The sequence below is a fragment of the Spermophilus citellus genome (genome assembly GCF_964194105.1).
Source record: "Spermophilus citellus genome assembly, chromosome: 8".
NCBI lineage: Eukaryota > Metazoa > Chordata > Mammalia > Rodentia > Sciuridae > Spermophilus > Spermophilus citellus.
The window spans coordinates 77323193-77339166 of record NC_138189.1 but is presented as its reverse complement, the minus strand read 5'-3'; positions in this window follow the sequence as shown (position 1 = coordinate 77339166).

The following is a 15974-nucleotide window of genomic DNA, read 5'->3' as shown; positions in this document are numbered from 1 at the left end:
ATCTCCAGAAATCTCAGCAAATACTTTTTCACCCAAACTGGATGATACTTTCAGGTAATGATCAGTACACTAAGGCGACTTGGTTTCCCAAATTTCGTTCTTCTATGTTGAAGCGTTCGTTTCCAGTAACAGTTTCAATTTTTAGGTTTCACGCTGTTTACTCCTATATTGATAGATGTATTTGGAACTCTAAATCCAACACGGTTTATGCTAGCTTCTTGAAACTTGACACAGTACAGTAGTTTCACGTTCTATCTCTATGTATTCTTTCCTTTTGATGTAGCCCTAAGCAGTGACTGGCGAGAAACACTTTCATGGAAAGGGGTTGCCAAGCTTCCAAAAATTACGAATCTCCAGAAATCTCAGCAAATATTTTTTCACCCAAACTGGATGATACTTTCAGGTAATGATCAGTACACTAAGGCGACTTGGTTCCCCAAATTTAGTTCTTCTACGTTGAAGCATTCGTTTCCAGTAACAGTTTGAATTTTTAGGTTTCACTCTGTTTACTCCTATATTGATAGATGTATTTGGAACTCTAAATCCAACACGGTTTGTGCTAGCTTCTTGAAACTTGACACAATAAATTAGTTTCACGTTCTATCTCTATGTTTTGTTTCCTCTTGATGTAGCCCTAAGCAGTGACGGGCGAGAAACACTTTCATGGAAAGGGGTTGCCAAGCTTCCAAAAATTACGAATCTCCAGAAATCTCAGCAAATACTTTTTCACCCAAACTGGATGATACTTTCAGGTAATGATCAGTACACTAAGGCGACTTCGTTTCCCAAATTTCGTTCTTCTATGTTGAAGCGTTCGTTTCCAGTAACAGTTTGAATTTTTAGGTTTCACTCTGTTTTCTCCTATATTGATAGATGTATTTGGAACTCTAAATCCAACACGGTTTGTGCTAGCTTCTTGAAACTTGACACAATAAAGTAGTTTCACGTTCTATCTCTATGTTTTGGTTTCCTCTTGCTGTAGCCCTAAGCAGTGACTGGCGAGAAACACTTTCATGGAAAGGGGTTGCCAAGCTTCCAAAAATTACGAATCTCCAGAAATCTCAGCAAATACTTTTTCACCCAAACTGGATGATACTTTCAGGTAATGATCAGTACACTAAGGCGACTTGGTTTCCCAAATTTCGTTCTTCTACGTTGAAGCGTTCGTTTCCAGTAACAGTTTGAATTTTTAGATTTCACTCTGTTTACTCCTATACTGATAGACGTATTTGGAACTCTAAATCCAACACGGTTTGTGCTAGCTTCTTGAAACTTGACACAGTACAGTAGTTTCACGTTCTATCTCTATGTTTTGTTTCCTCTTGATGTAGCCCTAAGCAGTGACTGGCGAGAAACACTTTCATGGAAAGGGGTTGCCAAGCTTCCAAAAATTACGAATCTCCAGAAATCTCAGCAAATACTTTTTCACCCAAACTGGATGATACTTTCAGGTAATGATCAGTACACTAAGGCGACTTGGTTTCCCAAATTTCGTTCTTCTATGTTGAAGCGTTCGTTTCCAGTAACAGTTTGAATTTTTAGGTTTCACTCTGTTTACTCCTATATTGATAGATGTATTTGGAACTCTAAATCCAACACGGTTTGTGCTAGCTTCTTGAAACTTGACACAATTAAGTAGTTTCACGTTCTATCTCTGTGTTTTGTTTCCTATTGCTGTAGCCCTAAGCAGTGACTGGCGAGAAACACTTTCATGGAAAGGGGTTGCCAAGCTTCCAAAAATTACGAATCTCCAGAAATCTCAGCAAATACTTTTTCACCCAAACTGGATGATACTTTCAGGTAATGATCAGTACACTAAGCCCACTTGCTTCACCACATTTCGTTCTTCTACGTTGAAGCGTTCGTTTCCAGTAACAGTTTGAATTTTTAGGTTTCACTCTGTTTTCTCCTATATTGATAGATGTATTTGGAACTCTAAATCCAACACGGTTTGTGCTAGCTTCTTGAAACTTGACACAATAAAGTAGTTTCACTTTCGATCTCTATGTTTTGTTTCCTCTTGATGTAGCCCTAAGCAGTGACTGGCAAGAAACACTTTCATGGAAAGGGGTTGCCAAGCTTCCAAAAATTACGAATCTCCAGAAATCTCAGAAAATACTTTTTCACCCAAACTGGATGATACTTTCAGGTAATGATCAGTACACTAAGGCGACTTCGTTTCCCAAATTTCGTTCTTCTATGTTGAAGCGTTCGTTTCCAGTAGCAGTTTGAATTTTTAGGTTTCACTCTGTTTACTCCTATATTGATAGATGTATTTGGAACTCTAAATCCAACACGGTTTGTGCTAGCTTCTTGAAACTTGACACAATAAAGTAGTTTCACGTTCTATCTCTATGTTTTGTTTCCTCTTGCTGTAGCCCTAAGCAGTGACTGGCGAGAAACACTTTCATGGAAAGGGGTTGCCAAGCTTCCAAAAATTACGAATCTACAGAAATCTCAGCAAATATTTTATCACCCAAACTGGATGATACTTTCAGGTAATGATCAGTACACTAAGGCGACTTGGTTCCCCACATTTCGTTCTTCTACGTTGAAGCGTTCGTTTCCAGTAACAGTTTGAATATTTAGGTTTCACCCTGTTTTCTCCTATATTGATAGATGTATTTGGAACTCTAAATCCAACACGGTTTGTGCTAGCTTCTTGAAACTTGACACAATAAAGTAGTTTCACGTTCTATCTCTATGTTTTGTTTCCTCTTGATGTAGCCCTAAGCAGTGACTGGCGAGAAGCACTTTCATGGAAAGGGGTTGCCAAGCTTCCAAAAATTACGAATCTCCAGAAATCTCAGCAAATACTTTTTCACCCAAACTCGATGATACTTTCAGGTAATGATCAGTACACTAAGGCGACTTGGTTTCCCAAATTTCGTTCTTCTATTTTGAAGCGTTTGTTTCCAGTAACAGTTTGAATTTTTAGGTTTCACGCTGTTTACTCCTATATTGATAGATGTATTTGGAACTCTAAATCCAACACGGTTTATGCTAGCTTCTTGAAACTTGACACAGTACAGTAGTTTCACGTTCTATCTCTATGTATTGTTTCCTCCTGATGTAGCCCTAAGCAATGACTGGCGAGAAACACTTTCATGGAAAGGGGTTGCCAAGCTTCCAAAAATTACGAATCTCCAGAAATCTCAGCAAATACTTTTTCACCCAAACTGGATGATACTTTCAGGTAATGATCAGTACACTAAGGCGACTTGGTTTCCCAAATTTCGTTCTTCTATGTTGAAGCGTTCGTTTCCAGTAACAGTTTGAATTTTTAGGTTTCACTCTGTTTACTCCTATATTGATAGATGTATTTGGAACTCTAAATCCAACACGGTTTGTGCTAGCTTCTTGAAACTTGACACAATAAAGTAGTTTCACGTTCTATCTCTATGTTTTGTTTCCTCTTGCTGTAGCCCTAAGCAGTGACTGGCGAGAAACACTTTCATGGAAAGGGGTTGCCAAGCTTCCAAAAATTACGAATCTACAGAAATCTCAGCAAATATTTTATCACCCAAACTGGATGATACTTTCAGGTAATGATCAGTACACTAAGGCGACTTGGTTCCCCACATTTCGTTCTTCTACGTTGAAGCGTTCGTTTCCAGTAACAGTTTGAATATTTAGGTTTCACCCTGTTTTCTCCTATATTGATAGATGTATTTGGAACTCTAAATCCAACACGGTTTGTGCTAGCTTCTTGAAACTTGACACAATAAAGTAGTTTCACGTTCTATCTCTATGTTTTGTTTCCTCTTGATGTAGCCCTAAGCAGTGACTGGCGAGAAGCACTTTCATGGAAAGGGGTTGCCAAGCTTCCAAAAATTACGAATCTCCAGAAATCTCAGCAAATACTTTTTCACCCAAACTCGATGATACTTTCAGGTAATGATCAGTACACTAAGGCGACTTGGTTTCCCAAATTTCGTTCTTCTATTTTGAAGCGTTTGTTTCCAGTAACAGTTTGAATTTTTAGGTTTCACGCTGTTTACTCCTATATTGATAGATGTATTTGGAACTCTAAATCCAACACGGTTTATGCTAGCTTCTTGAAACTTGACACAGTACAGTAGTTTCACGTTCTATCTCTATGTATTGTTTCCTCTTGATGTAGCCCTAAGCAATGACTGGCGAGAAACACTTTCATGGAAAGGGGTTGCCAAGCTTCCAAAAATTACGAATCTCCAGAAATCTCAGCAAATACTTTTTCACCCAAACTGGATGATACTTTCAGGTAATGATCAGTACACTAAGGCGACTTGGTTTCCCAAATTTCGTTCTTCTATGTTGAAGCGTTCGTTTCCAGTAACAGTTTGAATTTTTAGGTTTCACTCTGTTTACTCCTATATTGATAGATGTATTTGGAACTCTAAATCCAACACGGTTTGTGCTAGCTTCTTGAAACTTGACACAATAAATTAGTTTCACGTTCTATCTCTCTGTTTTGTTTCCTCTTCATGTAGCCCTAAGCAATGACTGGCGAGAACCACTTTCATGGAAAGGGGTTGCCAAGCTTCCAAAAATTTCGAATCTCCAAAAATCTCAGCAAATACTTTTTCACCCAAACTGGATGATACTTTCAGGTAATGATCAGTACACTAAGGCGACTTGGTTCCCCAAATTTAGTTCTTCTATGTTGAAGCATTCGTTTCCAGTAACAGTTTGAATTTTTAGGTTTCACTCTGTTTACTCCTATATTGATAGATGTATTTGGAACTCTAAATCCAACACGGTTTGTGCAAGCTTCTTGAAACTTGACACAATAAATTAGTTTCACGTTCTATCTCTATGTTTTGTTTCCTCTTGATGTAGCCCTAAGCAGTGACTGGCGAGAAGCACTTTCATGGAAAGGGGTTGCCAAGCTTCCAAAAATTACGAATCTCCAGAAATCCCAGCAAATATTTTTTCACCCAAACTGGATGATACTTTCAGGTAATGATCAGTACACTAAGGCGACTGGGTTCCCCACATTTCGTTCTTATACGTTGAAGCGTTCGTTTCCAGTAACAGTTTGAATTTTTAGGTTTCACTCTGTTTTCTCCTATATTGATAGATGTATTTGGAACTCTAAATCCAACACTGTTTGTGCTAGCTTCTTGAAACTTGACACAATAAAGTAGTTTCACGTTCTATCTCTATGTATTGTTACCTCTTGATGTAGCCCTAAGCAGTGACTGGCGAGAAACACTTTCATGGAAAGGGATTGCCAAGCTTCCAAAAATTTCGAATCTCCAGAAATCTCAGCAAATACTTTTTCACCCAAACTGGATGATACTTTCAGGTAATGATCAGTACACTAAGGCGACTTGGTTCCCCACATTTCGTTCTTCTACGTTGAAGCGTTCGTTTCCAGTAACAGTTTGAATTTTTAGGTTTCACTCTGTTTTCTCCTATATTGATAGATGTATTTGGAACTCTAAATCCAACACGGTTTGTGCTAGCTTCTTGAAACTTGACACAATAAATTAGTTTCACGTTCTATCTCTATGTTTTGTTTCCTCTTGATGTAGCCCTAAGCAGTGACTGGCGAGAAACACTTTCATGGAAAGGGGTTGCCAAGCTTCCAAAAATTACGAATCTCCAGAAATCTCAGCAAATACTTTTTCACCCAAACTGGATGATACTTTCAGGTAATGATCAGTACACTAAGGCGAGATGGTTCCCAAAATTTCGTTCTTCTATGTTGAAGCATTCGTTTCCAGTAACAGTTTGAATTTTTAGGTTTCACTCTGTTTTCTCCTATATTGATAGATGTATTTGGAACTCTAAATCCAACACGGTTTGTGCTAGCTTCTTGAAACTTGACACAATAAAGTAGTTTCACGTTCTATCTCTATGTTTTGTTTCCTCTTGATGTAGCCCTAAGCAGTGACTGGCGAGAAACACTTTCATGGAAAGGGGTTGCCAAGCTTCCAAAAATTACGAATCTCCAGAAATCTCAGCAAATATTTTTTCAAACAAACTGGATGATACTTTCAGGTAATGATCAGTACACTAAGGCGACTTGGTTCCCCACATTTCGTTCTTCTTCGTTGAAGCGTTCGTTTCCAGTAACAGTTTGAATTTTTAGGTTTCACTCTGTTTTCTCCTATATTGATAGATGTATTTGGAACTCTAAATCCAACACGGTTTGTGCTAGCTTCTTGAAACTTGACACAATAAAGTAGTTTCACGTTCGATCTCTATGTTTTGTTTCCTCTTGATATAGCCCTAAGCAGTGACTGGCGAGAAACACTTTCATGGAAAGGGGTTGCCAAGCTTCCAAAAATTACGAATCTCCCGAAATCTCAGCAAATACTTTTTCACCCAAACTGGATGGTACTTTCAGGTAATGATCAGTACACTAAGGCGACTTGGTTTCCCAAATTTCGTTCTTCTATGTTGAAGCGTTCATTTCCAGTAACAGTTTCAATTTTTAGGTTTCACTCTGTTTACTCCTATATTGATAGAAGTATTTGGAACTCTAAATCCAACACGGTTTATGCTAGCTTCTTGAAACTTGACACAGTACAGTAGTTTCACGTTCTATCTCTATGTATTCTTTCCTTTTGATGTAGCCCTAAGCAGTGACTGGCGAGAAACACTTTCATGGAAAGGGGTTGCCAAGCTTCCAAAAATTACGAATCTCCAGAAATCTCAGCAAATACTTTTTCACCCAAACTGGATGATACTTTCAGGTAATGATCAGTACACTAAGGCGACTTGGTTTCCCAAATTTTGTTCTTCTACGTTGAAGCGTTCGTTTCCAGTAACAGCTTGAATTTTTAGGTTTCACTCTGTTTACTCCTATATTGATAGATGTATTTGGAACTCTAAATCCAACACGGTTTGTGCTAGCTTCTTGAAACTTGACACAATGAATTAGTTTCACGTTCTATCTCTATGTTTTGTTTCCTCTTGATGTAGCCCTAAGCAGTGACGGGCGAGAAACACTTTCATGGAAAGGGGTTGCCAAGCTTCCAAAAATTACGAATCTCCAGAAATCTCAGCAAATACTTTTTCACCCAAACTGGATGATACTTTCAGGTAATGATCAGTACACTAAGGCGACTTCGTTTCCCAAATTTCCTTCGTCTATGTTGAAGCGTTCGTTTCCAGTAACAGTTTGAATTTTTAGGTTTCACTCTGTTTACTCCTATATTGATAGATGTATTTGGAACTCTAAATCCAACACGGTTTGTGCTAGCTTCTTGAAACTTGACACAATAAAGTAGTTTCACGTTCTATCTCTATGTTTTGTTTCCTCTTGCTGTAGCCCTAAGCAGTGACTGGCGAGAAACACTTTCATGGAAAGGGGTTGCCAAGCTTCCAAAAATTACGAATCTCCAGAAATCTCAGCAAATATTTTTTCACCCAAACTGTATGATACTTTCAGGTAATGATCAGTATACTAAGGCGACTTGGTTCCCCACATTTCGTTCTTCTACGTTGAAGCGTTCGTTTCCAGTAACAGTTTGAATTTTTAGGTTTCACTCTGTTTTCTCCTATATTGATAGATGTATTTGGAACTCTAAATCCAACACGGTTTGTGCTAGCTTCTTGAAACTTGACACAATAAAGTAGTTTTACGTTCTATCTCTATGTTTTGTTTCCTCTTGATGTAGCCCTAAGCAGTGACTGGCGAGAAACACTTTCATGGAAAGGGGTTGCCAAGCTTCCAAAAATTACGAATCTCCAGAAATCTCAGCAAATACTTTTTCACCCAAACTGGATGATACATTCAGGTAATGATCAGTACATTAAGGTGACTTCGTTCCCAAAATTTCGTTCTTCTATGTTGAAGCATTCGTTTCCAGTAACAGTTTGAATTTTTAGGTTTCACTCTGTTTTCTCCTATATTGATAGATGTATTTGGAACTCTAAATCCAACACGGTTTGTGCTAGCTTCTTGAAACTTGACACAATAAAGTAGTTTCACGTTCTATCTCTATGTTTTCTTTCCCCTTGCTGTAGCCCTAAGCAGTGACTGGTGAGAAACACTTTCATGGAAAGGGGTTGCCAAGCTTCCAAAAATTACGAATCTCCAGAAATCTCAGCAAATACTTTTTCACCCAAACTGGATGATACATTCAGATAATGATCAGTACATTAAGGCGACTTCGTTCCCAAAATTTCGTTCTTCTACGTTGAAGCGTTCGTTTCCAGTAACAGTTTGAATTTTTAGGTTTCACTCTGTTTTCTCCTATATTGATAGATGTATTTGGAACTCTAAATCCAACACGGTTTGTGCTTGCTTCTTGAAACTTGACACAATAAAGTAGTTTCACGTTCGATCTCTATGTTTTGGTTCCTCTTGATGTAGCCCTAAGCAGTGACTGGCGAGAAACACTTTCATGGAAAGGGGTTGCCAAGCTTCCAAAAATTACGAATCTCCAGAAATCTCAGCAAATACTTTTTCACCCAAACTGGATGATACTTTCAGGTAATGATCAGTACACTAAGGCGACTTGGTTCCCAAAATTTCGTTCTTCTATGTTGAAGCATTCGTTTCCAGTAACAGTTTGAATTTTTAGGTTTCACTCTGTTTACTCCTATATTGATAGATGTATTTGGAACTCTAACTCCTACACGGTTTGTGCTAGCTTCTTGAAACTTGACACAGTGAAGTAGTTTCACGTTCTATCTCTATGTATTGTTTCCTCTTGATGTAGCCCTAAGCAGTGACTGGCGAGAAACACTTTCATGGAAAGGGGTTGCCAAGCTTCCAAAAATTACGAATCTCCAGAAATCTCAGCAAATACTTTTTCACCCTAACTGGATGATATTTTAAAGTAATGATCAGTACACTAAGACGACTTGGTTCCCAAAATTTCGTTCTTCTACGTTGAAGCGTTCGTTTCCAGTAACAGTTTGAATTTTTAGGTTTCACTCTGTTTTCTCCTATATTGATAGATGTATTTGGAACTCTAAATCCAACACGGTTTGTGCTAGCTTCTTGAAACTTGACACAATAAAGTAGTTTCACGTTCTATCTCTATGTTTTGTTTCCTCTTGCTGTAGCCCTAAGCAGTGACTGGCGAGAAACACTTTCATGGAAAGGGGTTGCCAAGCTTCCAAAAATTACGAATCTCCAGAAATCTCAGCAAATATTTTTTCACCCAAACTGGATGATACTTTCAGGTAATGATCAGTACACTAAGGCGACTTGGTTCCCCACATTTCGTTCTTCTACGTTGAAGCGTTCGTTTCCAGTAACAGTTTGAATTTTTAGGTTTCACTCTGTTTTCTCCTATATTGATAGATGTATTTGGAACTCTAAATCAAACACGGTTTGTGCTTGCTTCTTGAAACTTGACACAATAAAGTAGTTTCACGTTCGATCTCTATGTTTTGTTTCCTCTTGATGTAGCCCTAAGCAGTGACTGGCGAGAAACACTTTCATGGAAAGGGGTTGCCAAGCTTCCAAAAATTACGAATCTCCAGAAATCCCAGCAGATACTTTTTCACCCAAACTGGATGATACTTTCAGGTAATGATCAGTACACTAAGGCGACTTGGTTCCCAAAATTTTGTTCTTCTATGTTGAAGCATTCGTTTCCAGTAACAGTTTGAATTTTTAGGTTTCACTCTGTTTTCTCCTATATTGATAGATGTATTTGGAACACTAAATCCAACACAGTTTGTGCTAGCTTCTTGAAACTTGACACAGTGAAGTAGTTTCACGTTCTATCTCTATGTATTGTTTCCTCTTGATGTAGCCCTAAGCAGTGACTGGCGAGAAACACTTTCATGGAAAGGGGTTGCCAAGCTTCCAAAAATTACGAATCTCCAGAAATCTCAGCAAATACTTTTTCACCCTAACTGGATGATAATTTAAAGTAATGATCAGTACACTAAGACGACTTGGTTCCCAAAATTTCGTTCTTCTACGTTGAAGCGTTCGTTTCCAGTAACAGTTTGAATTTTTAGGTTTCACTCTGTTTTCTCCTATATTGATAGATGTATTTGGAACTCTAAATCCAACACGGTTTGTGCTAGCTTCTTGAAACTTGACACAATAAAGTAGTTTCACGTTCTATCTCTATGTTTTGTTTCCTCTTGCTGTAGCCCTAAGCAGTGACTGGCGAGAAACACTTTCATGGAAAGGGGTTGCCAAGCTTCCAAAAATTACGAATCTCCAGAAATCTCAGCAAATACTTTTTCACCCAAACTCGATGATACTTTCAGGTAATGATCAGTACACTAAGGCGACTTGGTTTCCCAAATTTCGTTCTTCTATTTTGAAGCGTTTGTTTCCAGTAACAGTTTGAATTTTTAGGTTTCACGCTGTTTACTCCTATATTGATAGATGTATTTGGAACTCTAAATCCAACACGGTTTATGCTAGCTTCTTGAAACTTGACACAGTACAGTAGTTTCACGTTCTATCTCTATGTATTGTTTCCTCTTGATGTAGCCCTAAGCAATGACTGGCGAGAAACACTTTCATGGAAAGGGGTTGCCAAGCTTCCAAAAATTACGAATCTCCAGAAATCTCAGCAAATACTTTTTCACCCAAACTGGATGATACTTTCAGGTAATGATCAGTACACTAAGGCGACTTGGTTTCCCAAATTTCGTTCTTCTATGTTGAAGCGTTCGTTTCCAGTAACAGTTTGAATTTTTAGGTTTCACTCTGTTTACTCCTATATTGATAGATGTATTTGGAACTCTAAATCCAACACGGTTTGTGCTAGCTTCTTGAAACTTGACACAATAAATTAGTTTCACGTTCTATCTCTCTGTTTTGTTTCCTCTTCATGTAGCCCTAAGCAATGACTGGCGAGAACCACTTTCATGGAAAGGGGTTGCCAAGCTTCCAAAAATTTCGAATCTCCAAAAATCTCAGCAAATACTTTTTCACCCAAACTGGATGATACTTTCAGGTAATGATCAGTACACTAAGGCGACTTGGTTCCCCAAATTTAGTTCTTCTATGTTGAAGCATTCGTTTCCAGTAACAGTTTGAATTTTTAGGTTTCACTCTGTTTACTCCTATATTGATAGATGTATTTGGAACTCTAAATCCAACACGGTTTGTGCAAGCTTCTTGAAACTTGACACAATAAATTAGTTTCACGTTCTATCTCTATGTTTTGTTTCCTCTTGATGTAGCCCTAAGCAGTGACTGGCGAGAAGCACTTTCATGGAAAGGGGTTGCCAAGCTTCCAAAAATTACGAATCTCCAGAAATCCCAGCAAATATTTTTTCACCCAAACTGGATGATACTTTCAGGTAATGATCAGTACACTAAGGCGACTGGGTTCCCCACATTTCGTTCTTATACGTTGAAGCGTTCGTTTCCAGTAACAGTTTGAATTTTTAGGTTTCACTCTGTTTTCTCCTATATTGATAGATGTATTTGGAACTCTAAATCCAACACTGTTTGTGCTAGCTTCTTGAAACTTGACACAATAAAGTAGTTTCACGTTCTATCTCTATGTATTGTTACCTCTTGATGTAGCCCTAAGCAGTGACTGGCGAGAAACACTTTCATGGAAAGGGATTGCCAAGCTTCCAAAAATTTCGAATCTCCAGAAATCTCAGCAAATACTTTTTCACCCAAACTGGATGATACTTTCAGGTAATGATCAGTACACTAAGGCGACTTGGTTCCCCACATTTCGTTCTTCTACGTTGAAGCGTTCGTTTCCAGTAACAGTTTGAATTTTTAGGTTTCACTCTGTTTTCTCCTATATTGATAGATGTATTTGGAACTCTAAATCCAACACGGTTTGTGCTAGCTTCTTGAAACTTGACACAATAAATTAGTTTCACGTTCTATCTCTATGTTTTGTTTCCTCTTGATGTAGCCCTAAGCAGTGACTGGCGAGAAACACTTTCATGGAAAGGGGTTGCCAAGCTTCCAAAAATTACGAATCTCCAGAAATCTCAGCAAATACTTTTTCACCCAAACTGGATGATACTTTCAGGTAATGATCAGTACACTAAGGCGAGATGGTTCCCAAAATTTCGTTCTTCTATGTTGAAGCATTCGTTTCCAGTAACAGTTTGAATTTTTAGGTTTCACTCTGTTTTCTCCTATATTGATAGATGTATTTGGAACTCTAAATCCAACACGGTTTGTGCTAGCTTCTTGAAACTTGACACAATAAAGTAGTTTCACGTTCTATCTCTATGTTTTGTTTCCTCTTGATGTAGCCCTAAGCAGTGACTGGCGAGAAACACTTTCATGGAAAGGGGTTGCCAAGCTTCCAAAAATTACGAATCTCCAGAAATCTCAGCAAATATTTTTTCAAACAAACTGGATGATACTTTCAGGTAATGATCAGTACACTAAGGCGACTTGGTTCCCCACATTTCGTTCTTCTTCGTTGAAGCGTTCGTTTCCAGTAACAGTTTGAATTTTTAGGTTTCACTCTGTTTTCTCCTATATTGATAGATGTATTTGGAACTCTAAATCCAACACGGTTTGTGCTAGCTTCTTGAAACTTGACACAATAAAGTAGTTTCACGTTCGATCTCTATGTTTTGTTTCCTCTTGATATAGCCCTAAGCAGTGACTGGCGAGAAACACTTTCATGGAAAGGGGTTGCCAAGCTTCCAAAAATTACGAATCTCCCGAAATCTCAGCAAATAATTTTTCACCCAAACTGGATGGTACTTTCAGGTAATGATCAGTACACTAAGGCGACTTGGTTTCCCAAATTTCGTTCTTCTATGTTGAAGCGTTCATTTCCAGTAACAGTTTCAATTTTTAGGTTTCACTCTGTTTACTCCTATATTGATAGAAGTATTTGGAACTCTAAATCCAACACGGTTTATGCTAGCTTCTTGAAACTTGACACAGTACAGTAGTTTCACGTTCTATCTCTATGTATTCTTTCCTTTTGATGTAGCCCTAAGCAGTGACTGGCGAGAAACACTTTCATGGAAAGGGGTTGCCAAGCTTCCAAAAATTACGAATCTCCAGAAATCTCAGCAAATACTTTTTCACCCAAACTGGATGATACTTTCAGGTAATGATCAGTACACTAAGGCGACTTGGTTTCCCAAATTTTGTTCTTCTACGTTGAAGCGTTCGTTTCCAGTAACAGCTTGAATTTTTAGGTTTCACTCTGTTTACTCCTATATTGATAGATGTATTTGGAACTCTAAATCCAACACGGTTTGTGCTAGCTTCTTGAAACTTGACACAATGAATTAGTTTCACGTTCTATCTCTATGTTTTGTTTCCTCTTGATGTAGCCCTAAGCAGTGACGGGCGAGAAACACTTTCATGGAAAGGGGTTGCCAAGCTTCCAAAAATTACGAATCTCCAGAAATCTCAGCAAATACTTTTTCACCCAAACTGGATGATACTTTCAGGTAATGATCAGTACACTAAGGCGACTTCGTTTCCCAAATTTCCTTCGTCTATGTTGAAGCGTTCGTTTCCAGTAACAGTTTGAATTTTTAGGTTTCACTCTGTTTACTCCTATATTGATAGATGTATTTGGAACTCTAAATCCAACACGGTTTGTGCTAGCTTCTTGAAACTTGACACAATAAAGTAGTTTCACGTTCTATCTCTATGTTTTGTTTCCTCTTGCTGTAGCCCTAAGCAGTGACTGGCGAGAAACACTTTCATGGAAAGGGGTTGCCAAGCTTCCAAAAATTACGAATCTCCAGAAATCTCAGCAAATATTTTTTCACCCAAACTGTATGATACTTTCAGGTAATGATCAGTATACTAAGGCGACTTGGTTCCCCACATTTCGTTCTTCTACGTTGAAGCGTTCGTTTCCAGTAACAGTTTGAATTTTTAGGTTTCACTCTGTTTTCTCCTATATTGATAGATGTATTTGGAACTCTAAATCCAACACGGTTTGTGCTAGCTTCTTGAAACTTGACACAATAAAGTAGTTTTACGTTCTATCTCTATGTTTTGTTTCCTCTTGATGTAGCCCTAAGCAGTGACTGGCGAGAAACACTTTCATGGAAAGGGGTTGCCAAGCTTCCAAAAATTACGAATCTCCAGAAATCTCAGCAAATACTTTTTCACCCAAACTGGATGATACATTCAGGTAATGATCAGTACATTAAGGTGACTTCGTTCCCAAAATTTCGTTCTTCTATGTTGAAGCATTCGTTTCCAGTAACAGTTTGAATTTTTAGGTTTCACTCTGTTTTCTCCTATATTGATAGATGTATTTGGAACTCTAAATCCAACACGGTTTGTGCTAGCTTCTTGAAACTTGACACAATAAAGTAGTTTCACGTTCTATCTCTATGTTTTCTTTCCCCTTGCTGTAGCCCTAAGCAGTGACTGGTGAGAAACACTTTCATGGAAAGGGGTTGCCAAGCTTCCAAAAATTACGAATCTCCAGAAATCTCAGCAAATACTTTTTCACCCAAACTGGATGATACATTCAGATAATGATCAGTACATTAAGGCGACTTCGTTCCCAAAATTTCGTTCTTCTACGTTGAAGCGTTCGTTTCCAGTAACAGTTTGAATTTTTAGGTTTCACTCTGTTTTCTCCTATATTGATAGATGTATTTGGAACTCTAAATCCAACACGGTTTGTGCTTGCTTCTTGAAACTTGACACAATAAAGTAGTTTCACGTTCGATCTCTATGTTTTGGTTCCTCTTGATGTAGCCCTAAGCAGTGACTGGCGAGAAACACTTTCATGGAAAGGGGTTGCCAAGCTTCCAAAAATTACGAATCTCCAGAAATCTCAGCAAATACTTTTTCACCCAAACTGGATGATACTTTCAGGTAATGATCAGTACACTAAGGCGACTTGGTTCCCAAAATTTCGTTCTTCTATGTTGAAGCATTCGTTTCCAGTAACAGTTTGAATTTTTAGGTTTCACTCTGTTTACTCCTATATTGATAGATGTATTTGGAACTCTAACTCCTACACGGTTTGTGCTAGCTTCTTGAAACTTGACACAGTGAAGTAGTTTCACGTTCTATCTCTATGTATTGTTTCCTCTTGATGTAGCCCTAAGCAGTGACTGGCGAGAAACACTTTCATGGAAAGGGGTTGCCAAGCTTCCAAAAATTACGAATCTCCAGAAATCTCAGCAAATACTTTTTCACCCTAACTGGATGATATTTTAAAGTAATGATCAGTACACTAAGACGACTTGGTTCCCAAAATTTCGTTCTTCTACGTTGAAGCGTTCGTTTCCAGTAACAGTTTGAATTTTTAGGTTTCACTCTGTTTTCTCCTATATTGATAGATGTATTTGGAACTCTAAATCCAACACGGTTTGTGCTAGCTTCTTGAAACTTGACACAATAAAGTAGTTTCACGTTCTATCTCTATGTTTTGTTTCCTCTTGCTGTAGCCCTAAGCAGTGACTGGCGAGAAACACTTTCATGGAAAGGGGTTGCCAAGCTTCCAAAAATTACGAATCTCCAGAAATCTCAGCAAATATTTTTTCACCCAAACTGGATGATACTTTCAGGTAATGATCAGTACACTAAGGCGACTTGGTTCCCCACATTTCGTTCTTCTACGTTGAAGCGTTCGTTTCCAGTAACAGTTTGAATTTTTAGGTTTCACTCTGTTTTCTCCTATATTGATAGATGTATTTGGAACTCTAAATCAAACACGGTTTGTGCTTGCTTCTTGAAACTTGACACAATAAAGTAGTTTCACGTTCGATCTCTATGTTTTGTTTCCTCTTGATGTAGCCCTAAGCAGTGACTGGCGAGAAACACTTTCATGGAAAGGGGTTGCCAAGCTTCCAAAAATTACGAATCTCCAGAAATCCCAGCAGATACTTTTTCACCCAAACTGGATGATACTTTCAGGTAATGATCAGTACACTAAGGCGACTTGGTTCCCAAAATTTTGTTCTTCTATGTTGAAGCATTCGTTTCCAGTAACAGTTTGAATTTTTAGGTTTCACTCTGTTTTCTCCTATATTGATAGATGTATTTGGAACACTAAATCCAACACAGTTTGTGCTAGCTTCTTGAAACTTGACACAGTGAAGTAGTTTCACGTTCTATCTCTATGTATTGT